Source organism: Corvus kubaryi, unplaced genomic scaffold (genome assembly GCF_017639235.1).
Source record: "Corvus kubaryi isolate FWS band 111438036 unplaced genomic scaffold, C.kubaryi_AGA036_p1.0 76, whole genome shotgun sequence".
Lineage (NCBI taxonomy): Eukaryota > Metazoa > Chordata > Aves > Passeriformes > Corvidae > Corvus > Corvus kubaryi.
The window spans coordinates 10,914,204-10,927,866 of NW_024582063.1; the positions used below are offsets into that span (position 1 = coordinate 10,914,204).

General features: G+C 41.4%; 1 protein-coding gene across 2 annotated transcripts in view; it reads left to right on the plus strand.

Annotated features, from left to right (window-relative positions):
- The window catches only part of EML4 (EMAP like 4), a 149,529-nt gene that overhangs the window by 48,016 nt on the left and 87,850 nt on the right, over positions 1–13,663 (plus strand). The window lies entirely within an intron of this gene.

Consider the following 13,663-nt stretch of genomic DNA (forward strand, 5'->3'; position numbering starts at 1 on the left):
CCCTGGAGGAATTTGGAAACAAACCCTTTTTGGGCAAACGCAGCTGGGAATTTGTGGCTTCTCCTTCCATGGTTCCCCCAGGAGATTGTCCTTGCTTTGGAGGCACCATGGGGCTGGTGTGTCATGTCTGGCACAGAGCTGGAAGCAGCTCTTGTCTTGTTCTGGCTGGAAAATCAATGCAGCCAAGGGTTCCTTAGGAAGGGCCTTGTTCAGTGCGAGCTTTGGGAAATAAAATACTGACTGAAGTAAGGAAATCCATCCCATCACTGGGAGGGTTTGCAGGGTGGTCTGTGTTCATGTGGCTTGTGTTTTGGTTTTTGCTTTGTGTGTCTGAATCCTGTTGTGTACCTCTGATTTGTTCAGCATGGCTAATAAATTACTACTTTGCTGGATTTTCCAGTGGATTGGAAATATGACTCTTACTATGGAAAAAACGTGAGTTTGTTTTCATTGATATGGTTTACTGCTTTGTTTTCATAGATATGCTTTACTGCTTTGTTTTCATAATCTACAATGGAATTATAGAACTGTAATGGGCACAGAATTTCAGCTTACATCTAGAAGAATGAATAGAAGCAAAAAATACACAGTCTTGTCTGGCTTAAACTGGAACTTTAGGAATTTCACGTTGCTAATTCCGACGTGCGGATTTGCCGTCATTGTGCAGCCCCTCCTAGATGTGCTGGGAATAATCCAACAATGTCAGCAATGCCTAGAGCAAGGTATGTGGTTACTTTTTTATGAACCTAAAATCGTGTATATCTGTGGGGAGGTTGGAAAGGCAAGCTCATAATTCTTTTTTATCACTTACGTGTTTTGAAGTGACTTTGGTACCGCACCTGCCCATATCTGTCACTGTGGGTTATTCTTCAGAGTGGCACGTGCTTCAGTCCTTTCTGATACAGCCACTTGCAGTTCAGATAGGTTAAGCAGAAGAGTTTTAAAGGCTTTCTGCTTAATGCTCCAGTGCAGTTAAATCCTGGCTTTGTTTGTAGAAGATAGGATCAGCCTGCACTGGAGCAATCGATATAGCCCATAAAAATAAGAGGCTTTTGTTAATTTTTGTCATGAATGCTTAAGTAAGCCAAAGTGAAGTGAACATTAGCAAGAGATGCATATCCAGGAATTGAACTCTGCAATCCTCCTGGTAGAGGAGGCTTTGTACAGCTCCAGATGTGTTGGTGGGATTTTTTTAGTTTGTTTTCTTTTTTTTTTTTTAAACATCTTCAGCTGTACTGCTAATGGATGTGATTTCATTGGGAATAGTTTGAGTTTGGTTTTCTTCAAGGCTATACCTTATGAAGCTGGGAAGTATAAGGAAGAGAATTTCTGTGTTTAACAAAACTGGAAATTTAGCAGCCCTCGAAGTTACAAAAGGAAAAAGCATGAAAATCAGCCATATGTGAGCTACAGTGGGTGGGGAGGAAGTAATCCTGCATTAACTGACACGAGGTCAAAAAAATTGCCCTTCTCCCAGTAAGTCGAGTTCTGAGGCTGGCCTCAGAATACGGTTTAAACAAAGAGAGTTAATTTAACCTGGTGCTGTGTCGGTCCTGTCCTGTTCAAACTGCATCTCTGTGAACAGATCCTGCTGCCTAGTGGCTCTGCCCAGCAGACAACCTCACTCACCTATGGGAGGCTTCACTCTCCTCCAGCTACCTCAAATATTGAAAAATACTTTTGCAGTTGTAGAATAAACTCCCATCACCACCTCTCAATAGGAGGCTGATATTCCTCCCCTACCCCTTCTCTTTTACCATCAGACCATTTCAAAAGCAAATCCAGAGTACTGGATGTATCAGTGATTTATGTGGCTGTGTTCAGTTCAGGTGAACCTCAAGCACTGATTCTCCTGCACCACTCCCATGCTTTGGGAAGGCAGCAGAAGGCTTTGAGTCAGTTAATGCTCTTTGTAGGATGCTGCCTGTCTTGGCTGTGCTGCTCGAGGCTAAATCGCAAAGGAACAGTAAGCAATGGAACATTTGAAAAAAATAAAATTTAAAAATGGAATGCCTTGCTTAGGGAGTGAGTTTATATTATTCCCCATAGCATGAGGGGTGGTATCTACAACAGTACTAGGGCAGCAACCTATGGGGGAAGAGATGACTTTGTTATTACCTACAAAGATACTTATTTCTAAAGCTACAATTACACTGTCTTTTTCTGTTTAAGCTAAAACACAAATGGCAAATCAGTGTCGTTGTCTTCCTAAGGAAAATGTCTGTTAGTAAGTAGTGTTTCAAATTTTAATAATGGACGACTTCTCAGGTTTGCAATCTCCTGTACTGTACTCTAGAGCAGATTTTTTTGTCTGTATTTCCATTAAGTCAGCATACTACTGCTTGTGTCATCCTTATTAAACGTTTTTTCCCTAGAAAAACTGTATGGGGAATCAAAGTACTTGAATAATTTGCAAAAGCAATTTTTTTAACTGACAGAGTGACAGTATTAATAGCCGTTCTTTTTACAGAAGTAACTCTGATACTCAGTCACTGGGAACATGATGTCTTATATGACGCACTAACAGTATATTTAATATTTAATATAGCCTAAGTTGTCCAAATGCTATTAGGGTGTATTTTTGATAAAATGTTGTTTTTCAAAAGACTTTTGTATCTATGAGGATACCTTGCTGTAATAACTTGTTGCAATTTGCCATGTTATGTTAAATGGTATCAGAGCATAGGGTACGATAGTCTGGAGGTGAGTCCTGGTTCCCATTTCAGTCAGCTGGAGCTTCTCCCAGGTTTTTAGCCTGTCCATTACCTCACTTGTGAGGTGGTCTGTGTTCAGAGCTGTGTTCCCCTTCCTCCCCATGTGCAGCTGTCAGCCACCCTGCTAAATTGTGCAGCAGGATCTAAAGCTTTCTTACCAAATCAAATCTTCCAGCAGTGAATCCAGTTTAAACTGCTAATTTGCTAATGATCGAAACCAAACTCCTGACTTTTTGTTTGTGCCAAGTACGTGCTCTTTCCACTCTTAATCCTTTCAGTGGAGAGTAGTACCTTGCGAGCAGTTATCTGCAAGTGCTTGCTGGCCTGGTTTCAGGAATGGCCGGCTCCATTCCCGCAGCCGCTGCCTGACTCCATCCTGTCTGCAGGGGAGTGGACCTGTGCTGGAAAGCCACTCTGCTGTCCCCACCTGCATCAAGGTGCTCCACACCACATATGTGTGCATGGGGTACAGACAGCCCAAGGTGTGGCTCTGAGTCATGTTCTTGCAGGCTGGAGGGCTTCATGGAAATTAACAGCTGTTTGTCATTTAAAAATTATTGTGACTATAGATGAACACAATTTTTATGTAAAAAAAAGATTTTTTTTAAAGTAGACCAAATGCTCATTATATGTTGTGTACATGTGATGCCCTTGCTCATGGTCTCAGATGTAGCATAACTCCAGACCATTTTGTATGGCTCTTGGGATAAGTGATTAAGATTGGATTACAACCTCAGTTTACTGTTTGCTAGTATGTTCCTTCCAATGTATATCCTGCCTAAGAATAGCAATTGGTTTATAAATAAGAAAAGGAAGGAGACAATGCAAATAAGCCTTATTCTCTCATGTCCTTTTTTTAATGCCATAGATCTGATTTCATCAGTGAAAACAGTAAGATGCTTCCTCCAAATGGTTGTTTAATTTAATTATCCTCTTTCCACTTCTCCCCGCGTTCCTCCAATGCACATATCCTCTATGGGCTTTGAGGATGCTGCAATAACAAACTTGATTTCATCTGATTGCAAGTATGCTTGAAAACCTGTAATTTGCCTTAATGTAAGATAGTGCTGACCTCTTGGGTAGCAACGAAGCAGATAAAATCAGTTGCCTGATTACCCATCAAATGAGTTGCTCATTAAATCCACCAATTCTCCTGTGGTGAGACAACACGAGTGATTTGAATTCTGTCAAGAGCATAGCAAAGGAAAATACTGAGGTATAAATCTTCTGTTAATAAAATCATGAAAGATAAGAAGTATAAACATTTGCAGTCCTCAACTGCTCTCTCTTAACTTTGTTTTAAAGGAGCTGGGAGGAGCTGCCTCCTTGTGAGCCACCTGGCAGGGTGACAGACTTTCAACAAGGTGGTCTTGAGGGTTAGTGTTGCAATACAAGTGTGCCTATGTAAATTTGTTCATATCTGAGCTGTGTAAGTGTAGGAAAGCTGCGCAAGTGACTTGCAACAATTCATTCATTCCTGATTGCTGTAGTAAAATTTTGCACTTTATTTTCATATGGGGTGGCAGAATATTGAGCAGTTTGACAGAATAGTGAAAAACTGTATTTCTGCTGGGGATGAACATGCTTGATGTTGCTTCAAATCTGTTACATTGCCAGTGGGATGCATCCTCAAATGGTGCTTGAAGAAACATGCAACATTTAGTGAAAACTTCAGAAACAGGGACTGGAATTGTCTTGGTATTTAAGCCAGTTTTGTCACTGCTATCTAATACCATTGCTTTTGTTCAATATAATTTGGTAGTGCATGCTTTCCTGTAGAAGCCTTCATTAATGTTGGAAAAAATCCTCAAAAACAACCCAACAAACCAACACATATTCATGCTGTAAGTACAACCCATGGAGAAATAAAATGTCCAGCATTGTGGATTTGTTACTTTCAAGTAGATTTTCCTGTGGGCTGTGTTAATATAGTAAGTTACTAGCAGTTGAGGGAAATAGCTGAGTCTTCCTGTTTATATTGATAACAAGCAAAACATTGCTACTAAGAAAAACTTACATTGAAATTGTAACATTGTCTGGTGCTCAGTGTCCTATAGGCTTCTGTGGTGATTACAGAGTTACAGATAAATAAATCACTGTTACTGTTTGTCATCTTGTCTTGTTTTGACTAAAACTTCTTGACCATGCTATAACTTCTTTTGGCCTGGGGACAGAAAAAGGAAGAATGTGGGTTTTGTGGAGAACTTTCATATTGGACTGAGTATTTCAATGGTCAAATGTAACCTCTGGTGTGTATGACTTAAATATTTCTGTTAACTAATTTAGATCACTTCACTAAGGTTTGGACATCTTTTCTATCTCAAGACTGTCTTGAGATCGAATGTCACTTACTTAAAAAATTTTGAATCCTAGAGAACATCATAGACTGTAAATGTATTGATGCTTTATTATTATCCATAATTTAAAATCTGTGTAACCATGTGCATTTAAGAGTTCTGTAATTCTCTGTTTGGCTTTGTGGAGTGCTTTCTCTCACATCACAAGCTGATGTGAGAGAAAGTGTTTGCAGTCCATGTCATAACTAATATGTATTTCAGATGGTAGTTGTGTGTTCAGAACCTAATGTTTAGAAAGAAACACACACACAATCCCCAAAACTTGGATTAAAAGGAGCTTTGTGTAAAGGTGTTCGTCAGGTTTCTGTCTAAAAATCTTGTGGTGGAATTGTGCTCATTACTCCCCTATGAGAAAAGGCTAAATGATTTGGGATTGTTCAGCACAGAAATGAGAAATTTTTTGGGCGCCCTAATTCTGGCCTTCCAGTACCTGAAGGGGAGCCTACAAGAACGATGGAGAGGGACTTTTTACAAGAGCATGCAGTGACAGGACAAGGGGGGAATGGATTCAGATTGAGAGTAGATTTAGATTCCGTATTAGGAGGAAATTTTTCACTCTGAGGGTGGTGAGGCACTGGCACAGGTTGCCCAGAAAAGTTATGGATGCCCCATCCCTGGAAGTGTTCAAGGCCAGGTTGGATGGAGCTCTGAGCAGCCTGGTCTAGTGGAGGGTGTCCCTGCCCATAGCAGGGGGTTGGAACTAAATGAACTTTAAAATCCCTTCCAACTCAGGCCATTCTGTGATTCATTTTGTAAACCTGCATGTGAGTTTGACAAAACCTGCTAGCTTCATACCCTTGTGTATTAAAAAAAAAAAATACAAATGCTTCTGTAGTCTGTATTAAAAAAAAAAAGAAAAAAAAAGCGGGGCATGAAAATAGTTTTTATTATTTTACTTTGTATGCAAATATGTACAGTTCATTCTTTATCCTAAGACGCTGGGAGGTTAGAGCAGTCTAAGTCTGTTGTGCCTTTTGCTAGCAAAGAAGTTGCTTTTAGTTGTAGCCCTATCACCCCAGGTGTTTTATTCACTTAGCTCATGGACTTTATCCTTCTCAAGGAACAAATGGGTAAACGCTTCATTTGAGGCTTGATTAAATTCCTTTAAAACTTGTGATTTCAGTGTGTTCTAGATTGTTCCCTTATTATTCAGGTCTTATTACTTGAAGATAACTAGGCAGATCTGGAGTGCAGGAGTTTCTTGTGGTGAAGTAAGGACATAGTGAGCTTGATCACATGTTGCCATAACCATCCCTACCTCTTAGGGCTGGTGGTTCCACAGTGTATGGACATGCCTCTTAGGTAATGCGATACCATCAAATTCCTGCTGCTTCTGACCTTTAGTCAGACTCTGAATCTTTGGTAAATTGTATTCTTGAAAAATACAACTGCATTTCTTAAAGCCACCAAGAACCTTCTCTATTTTTCATGTGTGACATTTTTCCCCTGTGGAATGGTGTGTCCTTGTCTTCACACAGCTGTTTAGTCTGTCTGTTTAGTCAGTCAGAACTGCACATCACAGTTCCCTCCCTCTCTTTCTCCCTCTGTCACATTAGCCTGTTTGTTCCTTGCTTTGACCTTTAGCTGTCATAACAGGATTGGTGATCCAGAGGAAGAAATTATTTTTCCTGACCTATAGAATGTTTATTTTCTGGCAACACCAACACAGCTCTCTAGTCAAAAGTTGACCTTGGTCTCAACTCTTGTGAAAGAGCTAGCAGTCAAAATGGTGCTTGTTTCTTACTGTCCTTTGGTTATTCTCCAGAGAGGCAGGCTGGCAAAGGTATCAGTTGTGCCAGATTTTTCGTAATACTGCTATTCCTGCAGGAAGAAATAATGTTAATATCCAAATGTTAATGTCCATAATGTTACTCAGACTTTCAAATAAGCATGACTTCTAGTCTGGCAGATTTTTTTTTACCTTAGGTGAAAGGTCTCTTTTGACTTCTGTGTGTGAATCAAAGTGATTGCTTCTAAAGACAGTTTTTTATCAAGCAATTTGTGGAAATAGCGTTTTCTTCCCATTTTATATTCACCAAGTTTTAGGGTATTGAGAACACTATCGAAAATCAAGAGAAGTAAACAAGAATTTCCATATTTGTCTTTTTAAAAAACACAAATGTATATCTTGGGTGTTTTTTCCAATAGCATAGGTCCTAAACCCTGCCTGAGGATTTCACAATAGTTCAATCTTACATTTGTAAATAAACCATGATGTTAATTATTGTGACCCATTTTCCTTAAGAGTACAAAAATCTGCTGTCAACTAAATTTAAAGGAATGACATCGATATAAAACTGTTTCTACAGATTCCCTTTAAACCACTTTGTTTAGTAGTCTGTGCCATCAGAAGGGTAATTAATTTATGGACTGTACAGCTGCTGTATATAATATGTCAAAGCTGTGTGGCTGTATATGATCCTTTTATAAGGCCAGACTCTGAAGTGGAGTAATAGCATAAGGTCTGACACCTACATTGCATTTGCGTGTGCTAGGTAATATTTAAATGAGAGATGCTGTGTTTCTGCTGTGTGGTCACAAATGCAGATAATCACCCCACCCCTTGGGTGGAAGGTTTGGGTTATGCTGGCACATGCAGAAGTCTGGAAGCCAAAAGGTGTTCCTGTCAGCCTAGATGAAGCCAGACTGGCATCAGTGAAGTTTGTTCTTCATCTACATGCCTTGCCACATGTCTGAGCCACCCTTTGGGATGGGGCAGGGTGATGGCAGTGCAGTCATGCATCCCTCCAGTGCACAGCTGGGCTGGTCACCCACTGTGCCAGCCCTCTGTGCATCCACAAGTCTTGTGCTGGATGTCCTCAACAAGAGCTGGTTTTGCGGGAGGGATTGCGCTTTTTGGTGGGGTTTTTTTTGTAAAGGCTTTTCTACCTCCTCATCATCTCCAAGTGCATAGTAAAAGAGGAAGTTGTTGTCTCTGTCATAAATAGTGTGCTCTTTCAAATTCTCTTGGGTTTTTTACTCTTAGTTTATTTTTTACTACTTTTAAAAGTATAAAACCGCTCACCATTGCAGCAATACATTAATGGAAACAGCCAACGTCTGGAGATGTTTTGACATGCAAGAATGACATTTAATAATTTTCTGAAAGAATACATAACTCTTAAGCAGTGTCATGTTTCTAGAAGTAGGTATTTTATTTTGAAAGTGCTTTATTAGAAAACAGTTTGTAGATGGTCTCTGCACTGCTGTTTCCCCACTGCTGCATGGCAAAAGCAATATTTTTCTTTCTGTTGGCATGAGCTAAATAATTAGACAGCAGTCATTTCACCTTAGCCAGTCTATAACCATAGATTTGTTATGACTAAGACCACCTGTTAATTGTTACTATTAATAATCAAACTTTTGTTGATCACTTTCAGAGAATGGAAATGTGTCATATTGAACAACTTTGTACAATTTACCTGTACTTTTAAAAATACCACTTATGCAAATCTTGTGTGTTTGGAGCTCAGTTCTTGACCAGAGATGAAACTGTGATTATCTCCATAAAGATACAGACTGTATCTAACAAGGATGCTACTGTTCAGACTCTTCCTTTCCTCACGGACGGGACACAGTTTCATGGGCCGCCACCTAGGTTATGTGGTCTGGACTGTGGTTTTGAACATATGCCCAACATGAAACTTTCAGGAGAAAAACCTTTTTGTGTCTGTGTTTTAGATTTAGTGCTTTTTCATCTTGTCTACTGGATAGGCAGGAAGGCAGCTGCAAGCAGTCTGCTGTGCAAGTGCTCCAGGCAGGCAGCGGAAGGCATGCTACAGCTGTGGTTTGATGTTATGCTCAGTGAAATACCAGCCTTACCCACTGCCACCCTGCCTACGCTCCACATCAGCCTGCTGGCACCTCTGTTGTGTGGGTGCAGCTGCTGCAGCAGAAAACCCACCTGACAAAAATAGGCATTCCTGTGGTTATTCTTAAAATATGCATTTGCGTTTGGAGGGCTTTGTATTGTTTGCAGGCTTTCTTTTTCAAATTAGGCAGTGTGTTTTTGGAAAACAAATAAAATAAATTTTCCCATTCAGATGACTTTCCTAGGCTGGCTGACCTAGGTTTAGTATAGTTGAGTTCAAACCTGGGTATGGTTTAGTTGTGGGGGACAGCCTCGGGACAATTTTTAGGATCCAGTGTATGTCTCTTGTTTCTCATGTTTTCTGCATGCTGTCTCCATTTGAGGAGAAAGCCATAGGATGAAGGAGCTCAGTTTAGGGTCTAGGAGGAGGGTGATAAGGGAAGGGCCTCAGGCACTGCCGTGTGCTCTCTGCTGCATCCTGCCCTGGCACTGCTTGGCTGGGGACTTCACTCTCTTCTGTATCAGTTCTTATTTTTCTCAGTTTTCTGGCAATGAAATGTGACTTACAAGTGTAGCTGTTTCACAATCTCCCTAAGTCACCCACGGGCTGAGCTGCTGTTGACAGACACGATTCCCACCACTCTTTCCAGAGGGTGCTGCCACCTCCCTGCTGCTGCAGCATGGCTCATTGTGCCATACACCATATGACTGGCCTGGTGAGTTGCCCTGTTTTGATGTTGGTGAGTTAAGTTTTCATGCTGCTCAGTCTCCTGGTGTGCTTCCTTGTGCAGCCCCATGAGCTGTGTTGGCAGGAGCAGAGTGAGAATGGGAGGATGCAGGAGAAGGGTAGGGATGCTTATTTTAGGAGTAGTGCTGCCGTATGTCAACTCTGAGTGACCTTAATCCTAGTCAAAGGTCCTGCCTTTCATCACTCTTGGAAATAATCCTTCAGAGAATGGGACTTTATTAGGGTTTATTATGGTGCCCAGCAGCTGGAGTGAAGAGGAGCAAGCAGAGGCTGCCACATCCCGCAGGTGTTAGTGGGAGCACTGGATCCTGCTGGACTTGTCCTTCACAGCTCACTAACCTCTGTACACCTCTCAAGTCCTGCTGGAAACAGGCTTGATGCAGTGAGCATCCTTAACCAAAATGTGTCTTTTAAAACTCTGTTTCATTGCTTTGTCTCTGCTGATGAGATGGTTTTGGTCTGTTGTGCTTGCTAGGTCATGGCAGATATAAAACGGGTTTAAAAACAAACTGAAAGAAATTTTTCCCCCCTAAAGAAAAAGTAATAAAAGGCTTTAGGTCTTTAGGAATTGGGTAGTTATTAAAGAAATTACTTGTACTCTCTCTTTTCTATGGGGTAAAGCTAATGAATGCAGCTGCTGAAGGGTGATACTGTTTGGCAGTGAGGTTAATTGCCAAGTGAAACACTGCTCCAGTTTCTTTTCAGGAAGAAGAAGGCAAAGTAATTGAAGGATCATTTGCTGGTGGAAACATGATTGATTTCATATATATGAGGAAACAAAATTAACTAGTGCTGCCCTCTTGCAGTTCAACAGCACGACAGGCATTAAACTGGTGTCAGTACAGTTACCTCTTTGTGATGTTTAGGTACAGTTACAGATTTCATGAAGAAAAGGTAGATAGGGAGAGCTTCCAGTAATCTTCTGGATGGGATATAACACTGTGATTGCCTCATGCAGCAGCTCTTGCATCTGAAATCTCCTAAATCTGAAAGAAATTAAGAAACCCTAGTTCTGTGAAAACCAATTTCCAAATTTCAGGTATTTTCTTAGGAGCAGTGTCACTTGCCAAGGAAGCTCAATAAATAATCTTCCTCTTTTTTTTTTTTTTTTTTTTAAAGTATTAAAGATGTCCTGGGGACAAATGTCTGTTCTGCAGCTGGGGACATGGTGGCTTTGGTGGGGGCACCCCTAATTTCCTCAGTTAGCTGTGGGTGACTGGAAGGCAATTTTTCGTGTATGGGACATGGGGACCTGCTTCATCCTCCTCTTCACATGGAAGTGGTGACTCCAAAGAGTTCATGCCTTCCTATGGCTCTCTTGAACCATTTGTTCCCACCTCTGAAGAAAAGGCACATTGGAGTGGTTTTTGACTCAGGAAAATCTGAAGTATTTCTAAAATCATTCCTTTTGTACAGTCGTAATCTGATGCTGCTGCAGTCTTTGAGACATTCACTGTTCTGAACAGCACCAGATGTGTGGTGTTCCTAAATATCTGTGTTGGGGATAAACAAGCAGTGAATGCATCTGTAATTGTACAGTGTGCAGAGCTCCATTCCTGATCTTTAACAGGCTTTATTTTGTTAGATTGAAGAGTGTTTGTTAGGTTTTTTTATGGCATAGCAATGTACTTTGCACTGCAAATAACCTGAGAGTTTTTTCCTAAGCAAAGACTTGCATTGTGTATGCTTTTTAGTTTGGTCTGTATCATACTTTAAGTATTTTTTCATTATTTGTGCCTATATAAAATACTTAAAAAGCGCACCTCCCCATCACCCACCATTCATGTTAAGTAACAGCAAGGAAAGAGGGAGCTGAGATGGTGTTTAAGCTTGAAAAGTGTAGAGGTAGGCAGCTATTGAAGATAGGTTGCTTAGAAGGACAGGTATGATAGAAGAGCCAGAGATAGAAAAGTGAAAAATCCTAACGAGGAGGTAAGGTTTTCATGAGAGATTTAAAGGCAACTTGAGGAATTTTGATCAAGTCTTCAGCTGATCAGGGAACAGGAGATGGGTGGGTTGAGAGGGCCTCTGCTGTTTTCAGGGTGCGCCGTATACACTGGGCCTTCTGAAATCTTGTTTCAAAAGTTAGAGTTCAGAGAAGCATTCTGATGGTGCTCTAACATTTTCTTTGGTTCCTTCTGCCTCATCCTGTATGCTTTTGATTGAGCAGGCACTAAGCTCTGTTTAAGATGCCCAGAAATAGCAGAGTTTCACACTCATTTTACAGTAGGAGATACTTTTTTAATAGGATGTGCTTTACTCACTTTAAAATTGATATATTCGAAAAGAAATGTATTGGTGTGAACTACATTGTGTGCTTCTTGCCAGTTGTATGTAATCTGTCATTGTTCAGAGCACTAATGGCTGCTTAAGATTGCAAATTAAGCCTCTTTCTGCTCTTGGCACTGACCTAACCAGCACATACAATGTCTGTTTGGCCTCATGGGGCATTTTGCCCATCACTTCTTCCAAGGCTTCATAGTTGTATTGGGAAGAACGTTCAGTTTGAAAGGATACCAAAGTGTGTGTGTTAAATTATTCTGTCTGCCCAACCCACCCAAGATAAGACTCAGTGTTTCATCTTGCAGTTAAGATTGTTTAATGACATGATGCAACATAGGGGTTGGGGTAAGTTGGGAACATGGGTTCTTGGTCAATCCCAGTGCCACAGCTGTGTATGGAGGCCCATGGCTTCATTAGGGCCCTTAATTGTGTTGCCCTTGCCTTTTACACTTTATCATCTTCCACCAGTCAGTTTCCTAGTCCTTTCCCCTTTTATTAATCACAGTAGTTGTCTGGCTGACTTCATACTGCAGAGCTGTGTTCAGCTGACTGCCATCTCTTTTTTTAGATCACTGCAGAGGTCGATTCCTCCAGTCAATCAGGAGCTGCTGGAAAAGAAATATCCTACTGTAGTTATGTAGATTGTTAATCCTGGGGGAAACACACAAAACTTGTTGTGTGCTGTCTTAATTATATGCATTCTTATGGACCTCTTAACCTTCTCATCAACCATTTCTAATGGTGGAAAAAAAGTGCTGCCCTCCTTGTTTTTTGAATGGAGATACAGACTTCCCCTCCTCCCCCCACCCCTTTTTATTTTTTTACTATCCTGCTGGAAATCTAAACTTTAATCCAGAGTTATTTAATATGCTTGCAAATCTTGAAAATAATAAACTATTTCAAGTATGATAGAAGAGTCAAAATACATGCAGTACATATTCACAAATAGTTTTGTTTTGACATTTATCTTGCTGTAGTCATTCTGCCAATTGGCTTCAGGCACAGCTACCAAAAGAATGAACACATGTTGCATTCATTAGTTCTCATCTGGCTGTGCTTCGTCTTGCAAGACAGACAAAATCGTGATCACATTAAATAGATTGTAATGCATTTGTAATACGAGTTCCCTTCTGCTGAGCAGAATGATAGCTTTGCAAAGCTGCTGCTTTTAAGCCATGATATTTTGCTTAGTTTTCATATAATGGATATGAGTATATTGCCAGTGATGTCATTGCTTTTTCGTCTCGAAACGATGTCATGTGAAAAATATTCCAATATAATACTGAGCAAACTGCTGCCCCCTTCTTCCCCCCCGTGTGAACTCCCCGTGTCACTGCTCCTGTCACTCCTCATGTCGCGCTGTGACTGACGATAGATCTGTGCCGTTCCTGACAGACAGACAGACATGCTTTGAAACGATAATGGTTTTATCTGCATCACCGAGGGTATTGCCGTAGGTCATTTGTGGCGGTTCTTTATGCCCAAAGCGCGGACAGACGGATCGCTGGGGGCCGTGTATAGCCCACGCACCCTTGTGTCCCGGCCGTGAGCACCGTGCGGCGCGGTGGCACCGGGGCGGGGGTGTCGCTTCCCGCTTGCTGCCGTTCCCTATGGGGAGGATGCAGCACCGTGCCCGTGTGCGAGCAGCTGCCGCTTTCCCGTTCGGGAGCAGCCCCGCTTCCCTCCCGAGCAGGCCTCGGGGGACCGCGGCCCTGGCCGGTGCCGCAGCGAGCGCGTGGCCGCCGCCTGC